Source organism: Gopherus evgoodei, chromosome 15 (assembly GCF_007399415.2).
Source record: "Gopherus evgoodei ecotype Sinaloan lineage chromosome 15, rGopEvg1_v1.p, whole genome shotgun sequence".
Taxonomy (NCBI): Eukaryota; Metazoa; Chordata; order Testudines; family Testudinidae; genus Gopherus; species Gopherus evgoodei.
In genome coordinates, this window is record NC_044336.1 from 28,407,284 (window position 1) to 28,425,094 (window position 17,811).

Sequence of the window (17,811 nt, forward strand, 5' to 3'; positions counted from 1 at the left end):
GAGTTCCATGACATGTCAGCAAGAAATAAAGTGACAATCTCTTTGTGCTACAGGTACTTTAATTCCAGTGTTACTGAGATAACCTGCTCGAGGGCAGCCCACAGGAGCCCTGGAGCCAAGCCTTCCAGACAGACCCAGCCCCTCCCTCGCCCTCCCGCAGGAGGAATCCTGCACTCCCTCCCCTGTCCCAGGGACACCAGAGATACAGGCCAGCTGGGCAGCAGAGCACTGATGATAGCCTCAGGGCTAGTTGCCTGTCTTTGGTTACAGGGAGATTGTTGTGTCTGAGGGCTTGTCTACATCAGAAAGTTGCAGCGCTGGTGAGGGAGTTGCAGCGCTGCAACTTAGGAGGTGTACACATCTGCAGGGCACCACCAGCGCCGCAACTCCCTGTTTGCAGCGCTGGCCGTACTCCCGTTTTGTCTCGGGTGTAGAGGATCCAGCGCTGGTGATCCAGCGCTGGTAATCAAGTATAGACACTTACCAGCGCTTTTCTTGACCTCCGTGGAATAAGCAGGTATCCCAGCATACCTGAGGAAGCCTCTGGTAATCAAACTGGTCTCCTTCCCCAGCTTGCTCTCGCGTTCCCCGAACCCCGAGCAAGCAGGTCTCCTTCCCTGAGGTTTGCTGGGTGGTTCCGGGAACGCGAGAGCAAACCGCGGCGAAGCTGGTCTCCTTCCCCGGTTTGCTATCGCGTTCCCCGAACCCCGAGCAAGCAGGTCTCCTTCCCTGAGGTTTGCAGGGTGGTTCGGGGAACGCGAGAGCAAACCGGGAAAGGAGATCAGCTTCGCCGCGGTTTGCTCTCGCGTTACCCCAAACACCCTGCAAACCGCAGGGAAGGAGACCTGCTTGCTCGGGGGTTCGGGGAACGAGAGAGCAAACCGGGAAAGGAGACCAGCTTCGCCGCGGTTTGCTCTCGCGTTCCCCGAACAAGCAGGTCTCCTTCCCTGCGGTTTGCAGGGTGGTTCGGGGAACGCGAGAGCAAACCGCGGCGAAGCTGGTCTCCTTTCCCGGTTTGCTCTCGCGTTCCCCGAACCCCCCTTGAAGCCGCCCAACAGCGCTGCAGTGTGGCCACATCTAACACCACTTGCAGCGCTGGTTGCTGTAAGTGTGGCCACTCTGCAGCGCTGGCCCTATACAGCTGTACTAATACAGCTGTAACAACCAGCGCTGCAAAATTTTAGATGTAGACATGGCCTGATAGACCCCAGCTCAGGTGAGCCAAATGCATGAAAAGAAAACAGGGAATTGCCAGCCCTGCTGGTGCAAAAACAACTTGGGGTGACGAGCTCCCCCTGTATTCACTGGCTGGATGATACATTGGGGCCCAATTTATTAATGACACCAATAGCTGCTTTTTCCAGCCATTTGTTGTGGGGCCTGCAGGGGAAGAGGAACCACCTGATTTCTGTACAGGCCTGAGTTAGTCCCAGACGTGGGTGCAAGGAGCAGGCTCTCTGCACCATGAAGTTTGATATGGCAACAGAGGCTGATTCTCGGGGGTTAACATGTGGGCAATGCACTTAAAGGATCCGATCTAGCAGGGAATGTTCAAAGCAGCTCTGTGCTTTCAGAGCACAAGTCCCAGTGAGAGTCAAGGGTTAGGTTTCCAATGGGATTTGTGCTTGTAAGGCAGTTAGGTGCTTTGAAAATCTACCCCTTGTTCTCAGCGAAGTCAGGGCTCTCTCCCTGCCATGGAGCTGGCCCCGGAAAGGGCACTGTTTGAAATTATGAGGAAAACAGTGTTTCGGGGTAGAAGCCTTCTTCCAATACACTAACACAGCCCAGAGGCTATGCAAGGGGCAAATGGTTCAGCCAGTGTGGAGGATGCAGCTGGTAAGTGGAAAGTAATGGCCAGTGGCAAAGCTCTGAGGAAACGTTGCCTGGAGGCGTCTGCCTGCCCAACAGACACCAGCCATGCAGGAGGCAAAGGATAGACAAGACTAGGGAAACTCCCCTGGGAGATCACATTGCTCTATGGTGCATCCCAGTCTGCAGCAGCATGCCCAGGGCAGATACCTCTCTTGAGAATCCAGCAGAGAAGGGCAAGTGAGTTGGTCAGGACTCCAGGCAGGATTTAAACACAAAGTTAGGGGAAATAGGCCAAAGTCCTTCCTGGTGTAACTGCCCTGAGGGCTCCCAGCCCCAGATCCACAGGGGAGTGCAGCACATGCTTCAACTCCAGGGCAGGGGAATTGGGATGATCTAGAACGTCTCCCCAGTGCAATAAAAGAGAGGAAAGAGTCAGATCATGAGGTCTGACCAGCTCTTGTGTCCCATAGAATGCCAGGGAAAAGGGCCCTTGTGAAGTTAAAGGCCAGCACATGTCCAGTCAATAAAAGAACATGGAGCTTTATGTAGCCTGTGGGATACCCTGCTGCCAAGGGCAGGGGAGACCAATACTGTGGCTGCATTTCTCAAAGATAGAGTTCAATACCATTGTGACCACTAACGATATTTGCAGGTATGCAATTTAAATGAAGACGAGGCTAATCAAATCTCAGGCTTTGGGCCATAGGACTGTCAGGAAGGAACGTTCTGTCCCCAGGGCAGCATCACATCATTGGCCAGGTGTGTTATTCAGGAGTTTCTCCTTCCTCTAAATCAGGGGAGGCTTCCAGACTAGGTGGCCATGGGTCTGAGTTGGGCCTCACAGTTGCATGCCGCTGTGTGGTTTCTCTCTGGTAGAATTTAGCTTCTTTAAAGCAGAAAGAGCTTCTGTGCTGCTGGCTCTAGCAATTGCAAGCGATAATGAGTAAAAAAAAATCCCTCCACACTCCCAGAAACAGCATGAGTGGAGGTTCCACAGCCTACTGCCGATGAAATGATGATTAAGGGGTCTTACCCTAGAAGCAGACAGCCATGTTGACTTTATTTAGGATCCTAATCAATTTGCCCCCTGCATGATTAATTGAGATGCTTTGCATTGATTTTCCATGAGACAGGAGCAGCTAAGGTGGGATTCACAGAGATGCCTGCAGAGAGATCCCCAGGTTTGTCTGTGTTGCTGGGAGAGGCTGAGCCAGACTGAGTCTTGCTGCCAAGGAGTGGAATAGCCCCTCTCTGCTGCCTGCTTAGCCAGTTGCTTGAGGTTACTATGATGGCTTTGCATCTATGCTTCATCTCACCCCTGTGTTTTCAGAATGTATAAGTAGGAGCATTGCCGGCAGATCGAAGGATGTGATCATTCCCCTCTATTTGGCACTGGTGAGGCCACATCTGGAGTACTGTGTCCAGTTTTGGGCCCCACACTACAAGAAGGATGTGGAAAAATTGGAAAGAGTCCAGTGGAGGGCAACAAAAATGATTAGGGGCCTGGAGCACATGACTTATGAGGAGAGGCTGAGGGAACTGGGATTGTTTAGTCTGCAGAAGAGAAGAATGAGGGGGGATTTGACAGCTGCTTTCAACTACCTGAAAGGGGGTTCCAAAGTGGATGGATCTAGACTGTTCTCAGTGGTAGCAGATCACAGAACAAGAAGCAATGGTCTCAAGTTGCAGTGGGGGAGGTTTAGGTTGGATATTAGGAAAAACTATTTCACTAGGAGGGTGGTGAAGCTCTGGAATGGGTTCCCTACGGAGGTGGTGGAATCTCCTTCCTTAGAGGCTTTTAAGGCCCGGCTTGACAAAGCCCTGACTGGGATGATTTAGTTGGGGATTGGTCCTGCTTTGAGTAGGGGGTGGGACTAGATGACCTCCTGAGGTTCCTTCCAACCCTGATATTCTGTGATTCTAGTGCTGGGTGCTTGGTAAAAACCCAGTGGGCTGGAGAGCACAGCTCATCACCAAGGCACGTGTAGCGAGGGCTATCACACTATGAACAGCAGTGCAAGCACCCAAAGCACCGTAGGGCCAGAAGAAACTGGCGCATGGTCTCTTGTGGTGCCTTAACTTACACTACCCCCTGCCCCAAATGGTGCCATGTACTCCTAGCCTAAGAGAACAGCGGTGGCAAGTGGTAGGGCAGTGACTAGGCTGAGGCTTGTGGGCCGCCAGTGGCTCTTTAATGTCTCTCTTGTGGCTCTTTGCAGCACATGGTATTAAATCACTGCGTGATTTCATTAGTAACCAATCTAAGTTATTAACCAATCAGGATGTTTTTACTATGTTGTTAACCAATTGTAGTTGATAAAATAATAATGCTTGGTCAGTCATTTTGCTGTGCGAATAATAGATATAAAAACTAACTAGTTCCCTGCATGCTGTTTAAATGGGACTACCCAGCACTATGGTAAATGAAGCAATGAATTCACACTCCTGTGGCTCTTTTGGGTAATGTTTTCTAGTTTGGCTCCTGAAGCACTGAGGTCTGAGTATCACTGAGCTAGGGGAAGACCTGGAGCTAACTTGTGGTCATTGGCAGGCCTCTGTGTTGGGAGCTGTGGGGAGCCATGCTGTCCTAGCAGGTGTTCTGGGGGCTGTTGGTCTCAGGGATGAACAGTGCCTCCCAGAACTGATAGAAGGTGCAACATACACTCCCCTGTGGGCATAGAAGGGAAGGCTGGGGCTATGGCCTTCCCTTCCCACCCATTCTAGGAAGGCTGGCAGTAGTTGCCCACAACAGTCTACATGCACCTGCATGCAGGTCAGTCATATGACACGCTACAGAGCACCACAGCCTGCCCTGGGCAGCCTCCGTACCTTGGGGGTCAGAACATAGACATGGCAGCATGCAGCACCCGTGGGTGCAAGGGTGCTTGATGGCAGGGTGCAAGTGCTGAGGGCAGCATGATGTGTGCTGCTGTCTGCCTAGCCCCTTCACCTGCAGGAGGCATCCTCCACAGACTGTGGTGGATTTTGACTGCATTCGATGGGTCTGCACGAACATGCCCATCAGATTCAGCTCCCTGCATGCTGGAGAACTTGGGGGCAGGCCAGCTTGCTCCATCTTTCCTGGTCCTCTGTCCATGCTGCTCCCCAGAAGAGGGCTTCCTGGGACTGTCCCCTCTTACCCCACACAACCCCCCAAGTCCTAGGGGGCATGTTTCCTTGTCAGAGCTTTCTAAGGATTGCGGGATATTCATGTGACCCTCACAGGAGAGCGCCCCACATTGCTCTCAGGGTTTGTTATCCCTGCTTCTCTGCTGATAGCTATAGAGGACAAGTTGTGTGCTGGGAGAGCCATCACTCTGGTCAGTAAAACAGCCCTTCAGTGCCCTTTTCCCCTGCAGAGCTAAAGAAAAGATGCTTATGTTGAAGGGTCTAATGACGTGGCCTTCTCCCCTCCATCCCTGGTAGTTGGCCAGTGGCACTGCTGGAGCCAGGTACCTCCCATCCTGAGGAAAATGGGACTCTAGGAGTCCCTGAGAGAGCCAGCTTGCACAGAGGGTTCTCTGGTGGGCTTTCTCTGAAAGCAGCCAAGCTTTCCAAGGGGCTGAAGAAGTGTGTCCATCCAAAGAACAATGTTTCCCCTCCTGCACCCTCACCCCTCAGTGTGGAAGAGATTCACCCACTCTCCTGCTACTGGGATCTGTCTCTCTCTCCTAGCTGGCCATCACAACTGCTTTTCTGGTCAGGCTGGAAGCTCTTGCTGTTTTTCCCCCTTTCTGTCTTTAATATATGGAGATATCCCTATCTCCTAGAACTGGAAGGGAGCCTAAAAGGTCATTGAGTCCAGCCCCCTGCCTTCACTAGCAGGACCAAGTACTGATTTTTGCCCCAGATTCCTAAGTGGCCCCCTCCAGGATTGAACTCACAACCCTGGGTTTAGCAGGCCAATTCTCAAACCACTGAGCTATTCCTCCCCTCTTTAATATATGGGGAGGGAGGGATAGCTTTTTCTCCTGGCATGAACCATGCCTGCTCTGGAGTCCAGATGGATCCAGATTTCCTGCAGGACCAGGCAGCCCCCTTGCTACTTCCCAAGCAATCACACTCCTTGGCAGCAGTGAGGTCTCTGGCACTCGGGAGGTCACACATGCAGGTGCTCTAGCTACTCACCTTTGCAGGAGTCTTTGTTCTCTCCCAAGTCGCACCCAGCAGGGTGTCTCCGAGGTCGTTTCTGGCCTGGACAGGGAACAACTGAGGATCCACAGTAGATCCTTTAAAAAGGGAAATGGGAAGAATTTTAAAAACATCTATTTGTAATGATTTTTGCTGAAAATTTGGGACTAGGCAGACGTTAAATGAATTGGGCAAATGTTAGGGAAATAAAGAGCAACTGGAATAGCTTATAAAAAGGGCTGTCAGACCCCTCCAACCACTTAGTGTCTGTATCCCTCAATTGCTGTCGCCAAGCCTGCCTGCCACGTCCCTCCTGTTCGGTGTGCCTGCCCACCTGTTGAGTCCTTGCTTTATTGGATCGAGAGTTCCTTGAGCCAGGGACTCTGTTGTTCTGTTTGTGCAGTGCCCAGTCAGTATCAGTAGACCAGGGCACTGTCAGCTCACTTCAGGGCACCTGTGTTCGGATCACAGCTCTAGCCTCCTGCATATATGTCCTGGAACTGCCACAGAGGCATAATTGACAGCTCAAGAGGCCCACAGTGCATCCCCAGGGATAGAAGGGATGGGAAGGGAGGTGTGGCCCAACACAGAAATATAAGAGGGGTCATTGTGGCTCAGGATTGAGGGGCATCACCAAAGCTCTCTGGGCCCCAGGACTTGAATTGCAGGCAGGCTGCAGGTCAGGATTAAATTGCCTTCCAGGGAGGAAGGTTGGGACTGGAATTGTGAGTGTGGGTCAAGAACCAGGGTCATTGTGCTGCTGCCAGAGCATGCATGTCAGTTTGTACTTAGGACCAGTGATCTCTGGAGTCATGGATCAGTCTAGTCAGGAGGGGCAGGTGGCTAGCTGAGCAGAGCTGATTTCTTCCTTTCTCTCCACGAGCCTGGAGCTGTGAAAAGCCAGCCTGGTTGTGCCATAGCAAAATGCCCTCAGCTCCTCCCTCTCATGTCAATCTGTGCTGCATCTGCGCTCCAGGCAGAGTCCATGTCACCCTTTCTCTCCACCATGGAGCAAAGACTGGCAGAGCTGTTTGCAGCCTGCTGGCTCTGCTCAGGCCACTAGCACGGCTGCAAAGTGTCCAGCACACTGCTCAGTTGATAGTCACAGAATCTCAAGCTGCTTGTTCAGCTGCTTCAGAGGAAGGCCGTCACTTGGAATCTGAATGGGAGACTCCATGGCCAATGGGATTTTGGGCCATGCTAGTGAAAGATGAGGCCCAGGGGAAAGGCTGTCCACAGGGCATTATACACCATTTCCAGAATGTCTTCCCTGTGCCAGAGTGGAGCACTGGAAAGGGTTTGGAAGCCAAATTGCTGAGCAGATGGAGTCACTGTGGATTAGTGTGACGAAGTGGGACTGTTCTTAATGTTTCCTCTGAATACTGTGTGGGTGCCTCAGTTTCCCCTATGCATTTCTTAAGTCTCCAGCATGCATAAATTGCCGAAACTTTGTATCCTAGCAACAAATGGCCGGGGCCCTTCCCCCCTTGCGAAAGGTGAACAAAGAGATCAGGTGACCTTGCCTGGGAAAGAGACAAAGGCCAGAAAGGAGGGGCTGGAGGGGGTTTCAGTTTGGAGCTGGCTGGGAACGGGAAGTGAGGGCAGACGGGGTTGTCTGGCTCGCTGGGCCCCAGAATGGACCCGGCTGAGGGGTTCCATTCGCTGTACCTACAAGCTCTGTTTTAGACCGTGTTCCTGTCATCTGATAAACCTCTGTTTTACTGGTTGGCTAGAAATCACGTCTGACTGCAAAGCAAAGTGGGGGTACATGCAGGCCCCTCTGGCTTCCCCAGGACCCCGCCTGGGCGGACTCACTGTGGGAAGCGCACAGAGGGGCATATGCTGAATGCTCCAAGGTCAGACCCAAGAGGTGAAGCCGTGTGAGCTTCTTGCCCTAAAAACAGTCTGCTCCAAGGGAGAGGAGGCTCCCCAAAGTCCTGACTGGCTTGGTGGGGAGCAGTTCCAGAGCATCACCCGGGGACTCCGTGACAACTGGTCCTGGTGAACTTTGGAACATTTTCTCTTTTTATGGCCTGCCATTTGGTCCAGCAAGTGAAAAGGAAGAGGGCTTGGTGGCCACGCTCTCACTCAGAAAGCCGGTCAGGGTCACTGCTTCGAGTTGCGAGCTTCATTTTTGGAAACATCCCCAGGGTCTGGGATGAAGCGCCTCCCTGCTCCGTGTCCCTCTGCCTGTGAAAGTTGTTAGTTAACTAGCGTCCCTGCCCACCAGCTCCCCAATTCCTCTGTGACGTGTGGAAGCAGACAAGCTTTGGGCTGAGCACCCATCAGATCTCAGCAGGACTTGGTTGGAGACTTCTGGCTGCTGCAGGCTGTGGTGCTGGTGAGTTGATAATGGGCCTGTCTCCCTTTGACTTGGTATTGAACTCGTTTGTCAGTCCAGTGCTAGGGCAGGGGTGGGCAAACTTTTTGGCCCGAGGGCCACATCTGGGAATAGAAATTGTATGACGGGCCATGAATGCTCCATGTGTGGGTGTGGGCTCTGGGGTGGGGCTGAGGATGAGGAGTTTGGGGTGTAGGACAGTGCTCTGGGTTGGGACTGAGAGGTTCAGAGGGCAGGAGAGGGATCAGGGCAGGGGTTTGGGGTGCAGGAAAGGGTGCAGGCTACAGCTGGGGGTGCAGGCTCTGGGGTGGGGCTGGGGATGAGGGGTATGGGGTGCAGGAGGGTGCTCTGGGCTGGGATCAAGGGGTTTGGAGAGTGGGAGGGGGATCAGGGTTGGCGTATAGGGAGAGGTTCCAGGTGGCGCTTACCTCAAACAGCTCCTGAAAACAGCAGCAGCATGTCCCTTCTCCGGCTCCTATGCAGAGGCGCGGCCAGGTGGGTCTGCACGCTGCCCTGTCCACAGGCACCGCCCCTGCTGCTCCCATTGGCTGTGGTTCCTGGCCAATGAGAGCTGAAGGGGCAGTGCCTGGGGCGGGGGGCAGTGTGCAGAGCTGAGGCCTCTGGCTGCCCTTACCCATAGGAGCCAGAGGGGGGGCCATGCCACTGCTTCCAGGAGGCGTATGGTGTGGCCCCCAACTCTGCTCCCTGGCTGGAGTGCCGAAGCAGGGGAAGCCCCAGACCCTGCTCCCCAATGGGAGCTCGAGGGCCAGATTAAAACGGATGCTCTGCTGCTGGTGGTGTCATTTTTTGAATGAGGTCAAAACTGAAGCAGTGACCATGTGCAGTCATTAAAGATCCCGCAGCGCTTTTCACGTGAGGCAGGGATTTTAAACCCCTGGTCTTGGCCAGAGTACAATCTGGCTGCATATGTTCTTTCTACAAATCCAGCTGCAGTGCCAGCTGAGCGTGGGATTCTTCACTTCTGGCTTTTCTAGCGCCTCGCTTAGTGCAATGAGCTATTAGGCCTGTCAGCCAGCTGCCGCATCCCACACACGAGAGGTAGCTGTATTTGGTTGTCAGTGCAGTGATCATGCAGATATTCTCTTGTTTGGAGGGGAAAGACTCTTTTGCCTTCCATTAAATGATGTAAAATGCAGCCAGTGCCACATCAGTGAGAACTGGTGATAAGACAAAGGCACAGCATGGTGTGGTCCTTTTAACAAAGGGCGTGAGAGAACTGTGAGCTCTTTTTATTATTCTGTCCAATGCAGCAGCAGAGTCCCATGTTGTAGGTTATCATGGCAAGTTTGGTTTCTCTGTCACTGGATTCCTGTCTGGTGGCCCATCCGTTACACAGAGCTAGTCCTGGCCTCGGTCTCAGTTACTTACAGCAGTCCGTTCCCATGGCACCTGACTGGACCGCTTGCCAGTCTTTTCTGGTGCAGAGTTTAGCTTCTGGCCCTCAGTCACTTGCACAGGATATACTTTGGGCATCTGCAAGTTCCTGCTGTAGATCCCTTTATTGCTATGCATTCCCTGCTTTAGTTTCTGTCTCTATTATGAATCTCCATCTGCTTGTGCATTGTACGGAGTATTCTGAAGCAGATTCATACAGTAAATCCAGTGGCTCTGCCTTCCCTCCTGTAACGTACTGTTCTCAGGTGCCTAGCTGTGCTGCGATCCTCATCCGTTCGCACATGGTGGTTTGATGCACTCCTGTTGATAGGTATTTCTTAGTGGGGCGTTTCTACCAGGACGGCATGTCCTTTGGTGATCAGAGATGTGATGATGCATTCCTGGGGGCGGTGGGGCAAGTGCAAAGTGTTGTACACGCATGTGGCAGGACACATTCCTTGACTGACTGAGCTGGGTACGTAGGCTTCCTTTGCTCTTGTTTATGGCTGATATTTCTCTTTCTTAGAAGGGAGAAGGATGACACACTATCTTCCACCTGAAACCTTTCCCCTTTCTCCAGCGGCACTTCTGCCATTTACATTAAGGGCTATAACGGGTTGGAGTAAATGGAGCAGGTTTGCAATTAGTTTTCAAAGTACTTATCTCATTAAAGTAAATGAATTATTGATTTAGTGACACTCATGCTTTTAGAGAGCGGCACGGTGCCATCACCACTCTGTTCCCTGGCTCACAGAAGCCACGGCCCGCTCAGGCAAACTTGCTTTGTATGTGGTTTTTACATTTTTTAAATATTTCCTGCTTGGTTTTGGGGTTTTGTAATTGAAGTGGCTCCATGTTAGAAATGAGAGCCCCATTGATGGGAATGCAGGCCCAGGGTGCTGGAGGACAGAGCTACGACACGAAGCTGTAGGTCTGCGCAGCACAGATGGCTGAGGGGTGACCGGGCCGTGGGGAGAGCTCTGCACTGCCTTATGGGAGATGCTGGGTTGAGAAGCAAGGTCAGGAGCACTCCTGTCACAGTGTCGGGGAGCAGAGTCCCCTAGGGATTGGATAACTGCAGTGCTGGGCGGTACCTTCTGCCAGCTGATTCCTGGAGTGCCAGCAATGAGGGCAGAGTCGCTGCCCTCTGAAAGATGAGTTTCCAAAGAGGAAACAGACTATGTGCTGGTATGAGTCACTGAGGTTGACTTGATGCCTGGCAGGATGGGAGAGGAGATGGCTAGGACTCTGTAGTCCTCTAAACTGGACAGTCAGGGTGTAGGGTCAAGTCCCTGGTCTCATTGGCTGGATCTTTCAATGTATGGTGTTTGGCCAGTTACCCCCACCCCACCGTGCTCCTCTATCTCATGTGTGTGGAGGCAGGGAAGATGGGGTCACCAACCTGAAGTCAGCTGCTGAAACTGCCAGCTCGGAGGGAAAGCCTGGCTGCGGTTGTGTGAGCCACTAAACCAGCCTCGCTCAGCCAAGTGCTTATGGCCAAATCGCATTCCCACCCCACAACTGCCTCATCTCTTTCCCACTTCCGTGTACAGAGATTTAACCTCTGCCAGGAGATAAAACAGCCCATGAATGGGAACCACCTTTCTCCCCTCTTCCTTTCTGTTCCAAACAGAACTGAGGGGGTCACCTCTGCGAAGAGGCAAAGAGGGCAGCACTGCTTTTGCTCTCTGGGCAGGGCCCATTATGGTGCCCTGACCAGGGTAGGGGCTTAGAGTTGCTGCAATAAATAATTTGAAGACACAGTCCAAGCCCAGCTCCAAGGGCTTGGGGTGATGTTGGAATGTCAGGTCTATGAACTAGGGGTGGATAGCGACATGTGCACTCAATGTCAGTTTCACATCATTATTGACCCTGCGGTCCAAGCAGATCCCACACCACTTTCCTAACTATTTTACAGACTGTACGTTTGGCAATCTCTTCTTCCACCACTGAAGTGCAGCCACTTCCAAGGGGAAAGGCAGCAGCTGCTTAAAAGCCCATAGCCACACTACACATCATCTTAGGACAAAAAGTGAATGATACAGTAACCAATTGAAATGCCAGGGAAAATGTAGGCAGCAAGATGCATAGCAATTACCCAAGTTGGAATTTAGTTGGATTTAACATCCACAACTCTTGCAAAAAATGCCATGGGAGTTTGAATGCCATAGGCTTTATAGCTGATCTGATAGATGGTACCGTAAGCATGCCCTGGCACCAGGCTGGGACCTGGGCTCAGTAAAGGCTATTAAGGAAGAGCATTACCTGTTGAATCCACATTTCCTGCTCCACTCTCATCCCATCCAAATAGGGACCTGGCCCTTCTTTCTTTGTGAGCTCTGATATGGTCCTGGCTGGAGAGGCTACAGCTGAAGGCCCTTCTGTGGGGATGGCCAGAGCAGACTGTGTAGGGATACTCCTGGGGGCATTCTGCAGGAAAAAATTACAACTTCTGCAAGTTTTATTTGTCAAAATAATATTCTGTGACTAGATAGCAAGTGTGAAAAATTGGGGTAATAGGAGCCCATATTAAAAAAAAAGCCTGTAGTGGGGTGGTCACCCACTCCTGCCCTGAGGGGTTTAAAACAGCCCTGGGAGAGGGCTGAGGCAGGAGAAAGCAGCTATGAGGCTGATTGGAGAAGCAGCCAGGCCACACCCCAATCAGGCCGCAGCTGGCCCTATATAAGAGGCTGGGAGCTAGGATCTTAGCAGACTCCCTCTAGCTTCTGAGAGGGAGGGACCCGACCCGAGGAGCTGGGGAGCTGGGGAGCTCTAGCCTGGAAATCCCCAGACTGTGGCCTAGCATTGGACTAATAGGTACTGGGGGTTGCAGAGGGCAGCCCAGGGGTAGGCCAAGGCAGCAGCTCCAAACCCTCCTTGCTGGTGATGAGTAGGCTGATACTGCAGTCTGCCCCAGGGTGTGGGAGCTAGACAATGACTGGCAGTAGCCTGATACTGAGGCAAGGTGGGGATAGTTGGTGGGGGTTCCCTGGGGACTGTACGGCCAGAGGAAAGCACCCCAGATAATGGGGCACCGGGTCTGGGAGGGACACGGGGGCCAAGCAGCAGTGGGACACTGGCCTGCAAAGGGTGCTCTGGAGGCTGGATGAGCTAATTCCTGGAAAAGACCAGCAGGAGGTGCTGCAGGGGTGAGTCCTACACCTCTTCAAACCCCAAATATCGGGACTATCCCTATAAAATTGGGACATCTGGTCATTCTAAAATAACACTACATAATCATGCCAGTTTCAATTATTTTGGTAATTTATTACAAAATATCTGTTAGCTAGTATGTCTGTAAAAATGTAGACATACACAAATTCCCCCAGGAGCAGAGAGTTAAAGAAATCCCTGTGACAACCCAGCTCCTGTTTCTCTGCCCCTTCCTTCCCCCCGCCAGCCCAGCCGAGGGGTCAGACACCTGCCCCCCTCCACCCTAGAGCCCAGGAATCCAGAAGGAGAAACAGCCTGATGTTGGGTCCCAGGCTTGCATGGAGTTTCCTGCGTGCCCCCCTCTCCTTCCCTCAAAGTGCGCTGGGAACTGCAGCTGCCAGGATCCCTCTGGCTCTCCCCCCTCCCCCCCCAGCAGTGTCTTCTATATGTGAGCTGGGCTCTGCCGGGTCCAGTGGCCCCTAGTGGTGACTAGCAGCGCTGCAGCCTATTTCTGTGGGGGAAAGGAAATTCTGCTTTGCGCAGTGGTGCAGAATCCCCCCAGGAGTAGTAAGAAGCTCTGAGCAGTGGGCGGGGGGGGGGGGGGTGAACAAGCATACATTCATGCAGCGCTGCTGCAAACTTGGGGCTTCTTCAGGCACCTGGGGAGTTTGTCCCAAGCTCAGCTGGGATTTGTAGGAGGGACAGGCTGAACCTTCTCATTAAGCAGTGCAGGTCACAGCCTTGGGGAGGCCTGTTGGTGGGTTCTGAATAGAGACCTCCACCATGATCCTAGGGGAACAAGCAGCTTCCACTTCTGCCTTTCTAGGACTGACACTAAGAAGGAGAAATCCTGGTGTAGGTCACTCAGTAAACTCTGACTCATCTCGCCAGGCCATCTGGCAAGGATGAATCTCCCTGTTCGGAAGCAGGGGAGGTGGGAATCTCAGTGCCTGTGGGTAGAGGAAACAGGTGAGCTCTCTCCCCCGACAGCCTTCTGCTTTCTCACACTCCCTGGGCAGTGCCAGTCTGACAGCTCCCCTGAAGCAAAGGCCTGCCCTCTCCTCTGTCAGCACCCTGTACTTGCTGAGCCTCTACCACCTTGATTAGCTGCTGGGAATGTGGCTTTTTTTAATCTTTCTTTGTTTAAAAAAAAAACCTTCTCATTTAATTAAAAGTGTTGACATTGTGCCTGGCCATCCTGCCCGCCAGAGAATGCAGTTATAAATTAAACATTAAAACTTTAATGGCCCATAAAGAAATATTCACCACTGCTTATGTATATAGGGGATATAAATAGAGAGGTTTGCTACGGGGAGGGTCAAATTATTATTTTTCCTGAGCCAGATAATCTTTGCTAATGAATTTGATTAAAAGCAAAATTAATTTAGGATTTTTTGGGGGGAAGTGGCTTTAAAACATCACCTAGCATGCTGCTGGTAAATTTCCCAGCAAGGCTGAGTGGGAGCCTTCCCCCAGTGAGGAGCCAGCAGGGTCGCCCCATACTACTGCGGGGAAGGTTCCACCTCTGTCAGGCTGCACACAGCTGCCAGCCTCAGTAGACAAACACAGGGTGGCTAGGGTATACCCTAACCCTGACCCTTTGCTGGCCAACCCCCCGTCTGATTGGAGGGGAAGCTCTTTCAAATGGCTGTGGGTCAGCTTGTGGGGCTAGAAGAGAGGGCTGGCTTGGCAGCTGTTTGCTGCTGAGGGAGGTGGGGCAGTGAGGAGGAGGGGCGGCAGGGGAATGAGATTGGCAGGACCACGCTATGTCACTCAAGCTGTGCTGCATGCAGCTGTGGCCCTGTGCCTTTGCAGAGCCCATTGCAGGTCAGGGCCTCATTAGCCAGCCCTCTCCATGTCGGGCGGTTCTAGGGAGATGCCCAGAGAGCTCCCATCTGCCTCCCCCCTGCATGGACCTCGTTTCCATGGGGTTCTGCCAGGGGAAGCTGTTTTAACCAGTGTCACCAGGACTGACTCTTCTAAGTTCATAATGAGCTGCTTGCTATTTCTGAGCCTCGCAAAGCAAGCTCCTGTCACCCCATAGCCCCTGGCCAGGCAGCCCTAACCCTAATGCAGCTGCTCAAAATTAGCAGTCTCCCTCCTCAATTGCATAAACCTCCGTGGTTCTTTTTGTCCCCCTGGGACTCCCAGGATCCATCGAGGCTTGCAAAAGCCCATTCACCCCTGCCCTGAGCACGTCCCCGGAGGCACTGCTTCCCAGAGCATGCCTGGGCTGAGATCTCCTGGGTACCTCTGCAAGGAAGTGGGGCTGGAGCGTGGCCTGAGATAGGCAGCCCAAAACCTCTCTGCTGCAGCCTGGCATCTTCCATCACTGGCTGCTATTTCAGAGGAGCGAGAGGAGAGACTCCTCTTCTCCCGGAGAGAGTGGAGAGCCCGACTGGGTGGGAAGTGGGGATGTGCCACACTGCTGGAAGTCTGGCTGTGCTTGTCACCTTTAACTGCCTCACTCTAGCAGATTGAGGGGGCCCGTTTACATTGGTACTAAACGCATAGAGCAGCTCTTGGACAGCAGCTTTGGAACTGCAAAGCAGCACTCACGTCTCCTGCAGGCCACTGTTTGCCCCGAGTTAATGCTGTGCCTTGGCCTTTCTGCTGCTGGCCCCGCAGATGCTGCAGTGGTGGCAGGTCACAGTCCCGCAGCCCATGGCCAAGCTATGTCGCTACCCATCATATTGTGTATCTGGACTGTCCTCAGGCTGATGCAGTCCCCCGGGGAGTTGCCTGCCCATCTGCTGTTTCCTGAGCACTGTGGCCTCAGGTCTGGTTGTGGGGGTTCCCAGCAGGCGCAGACTCAGCTGGCTTCTTCCTTGGGAGGCTTGTCTGGGAAATGAGATTTTACCCATCACTGCACTTCCCACAGGAGAACAAGCAGCTTTCAATTATTCATCTTTAAATACACTGTCTGAGAGCCCTGCGAATCCAAGCCCCAGCTCTCGGGATGATGGTCACGGACTGGAGATTTTTCTTCACCCCTGTTCCAGAGGTCTCCGGTGACCAGCTTACTGGTGAAAGTGGGCACAACCCAGGGGAAGTGTCTGGGAGCTCAGAGAAGCGGGAAGGAGTTTGGAGGAGCAAAGTGAGAATGGGCTGGATCAGGAGGTGTCATGGAGTCCCCGGGCGATGCTCTGGAACTGCTCCCCACCAAGCCATTCAGGACTTTGAGGAGCCTCCTCTCCCTTGGAGCAGACTTGTTCAGGGCAAGAAGCTCACACGGCTTCACCTCCTGGGTCTCTCCTTGGAGCATTCAGCATCCTCTGCCCCTCCGTGCGCTTCCCACAGCGAGCCTGCCCAGCAGGGTCCTGGGGAAGCCACAGGGTCCTGCAACCCCACTTTGCAGTCAGACGTGACTCTCAGCCAGCCAGGAAAACAGATGTTTATTCGATGGCAGGATCATGGTCTAAAACAGAGCTTGTAGGTACTGCGAACCGGACCCCTCGGCTGGGTCCATTCTGGGGGGGCAGTGAGCCAGATCCCCAAGTTTGCCCTCACTCCTCCTCCCCAGCCAGCTTCAGACTAACAAACCCCTCCTCTCTGCTCAGCCCCTTTCCTGGCCCAAAGATCACCTGATCTCTTTGTCTCCAACACCTTCAGCTGGCACCTTTGCAGGGGAAGGGCCCAGGCCATCAGTTGCTAGGAGACAGAGTGCCAGGCATTTAGGTGCACTGGCCCTTTGCTCTGTAGCAATCACACACCCTTATTCCACCACCTAAATACTTAAGAACTGCATAGGGGACACTGAGGCACCAACACAGTATTCAGAGCAAACATTAAGAACATTCCCAGTTCGTCACATCTCTCCCCCCTTCGAGACCGAACTGAGCGAGGTCACTCCAGCCGGTGACCTGGGGAAGTTCGAACCCACCAAGGTTCCCATGGATGCCCCAGCATCTCTCCCATCCCTTGGTGTGAGTTACACCAGGACAGTCCAGTCTCACGCCCTCCCTTAGGTCGGGTGTGCTTGATGGCACTTGCAGGCCGCATGTGGGAAGGTTAATGCGGCCCGTACCCTTTTGCCACCCCAATACCCCTGGGGTTTAAACTGGGACAGAGTCTTCTCCCAGCACGCTGGTTTACAATTTGGGCTTTCTTGGTTAAGAGCCCCCATCTTGGCCTTGGCCAGCTCTGGGCTTGGGCAGCCGCTTGCCACTTTGTGACCCAGACACAACATCTCTGCCGTCCCCCCTTACACTTTCCAGCTTTTACCATCAGTCCCACCTCCTTGAGGCAGCCCAGCCCCCTCTTCACCTGGGACACCTGTTCCTCCCAGGTCTAACTAAAGATGCACATGTTATCTGTGTTTGCCAGGGCTAAGTTCTCCATCGCCCTCTGCTTCTCTAGAATCTCCCCAGGCCTAGGCATGGGGTCAGCATGGGGTCAGACACTGTGATGGCTTTAAGCTTCTGATGGCCCCCACAAAACCAGATCATCCTGTCTCGCTTGGGGATCAGACCCATGGGTGAGGCCCATGGGCTCTTAAATGGCTGGATCCCATCTAAAGCCAGCATGTCCTTGACCTCTCTCTCCAGGTTCTGGGTTGCTTTCCCAGTGACTCTGAATGGGGAACACCTGATGGGGAGATTGGCTCCCACCTCAGGGAAGAGATCCCCCAGGGAGTCTTCCCCCTTCTCCTCCCAATCCTCCCCTTTCAGGTCCAGAGGTCCCCTCACTCTCCTCCCATCCAGCAGCTTGAAAGGGAAAAACCCTGTGGATTCCTGGGGCGCCACCAGCTGCCTCCCGATTTCCCCCGTTTCTACTTCCCCTTGGGGAGCCCATTCCCGGTACAGGAATCCCTTCTCCCGCAGGGCTCTGTCCTTGCAGCCTTCCCCAAGGGGGTTTGCAGCGCTGTGGCCAGCAAGTTCCCTCAGCTTCTTCAAGGAGGGATCCCTCTCCAGCTCTGTCTGGGATTCAGCTGCTGGGGCAGGGAATGGGACCTGCTCCCTCTCGCTGGCTGGGCCTGG

General features: G+C 53.2%; 1 protein-coding gene across 22 annotated transcripts in view; it reads left to right on the forward strand.

The window, feature by feature from the left end:
- RBFOX3 (RNA binding fox-1 homolog 3) overlaps positions 1 to 17,811 on the forward strand; it is a 414,255-nt gene that overhangs the window by 272,991 nt on the left and 123,453 nt on the right. Inside the window, exons 1-2 of one of the 22 annotated variants that reach the window (XM_030534079.1) lie at positions 6,297 to 6,307; positions 12,079 to 12,084. The exons of 20 other annotated variants lie outside the window; for them this stretch is intronic. The gene's annotated coding sequence lies outside the window, so the exon portion shown is untranslated. Of the gene's footprint in view, positions 1 to 6,296; positions 6,308 to 8,269; positions 8,285 to 12,078; positions 12,085 to 17,811 lie in introns of those variants that run through there. One more of the 22 variants, XM_030534073.1, reaches the window with a different exon arrangement.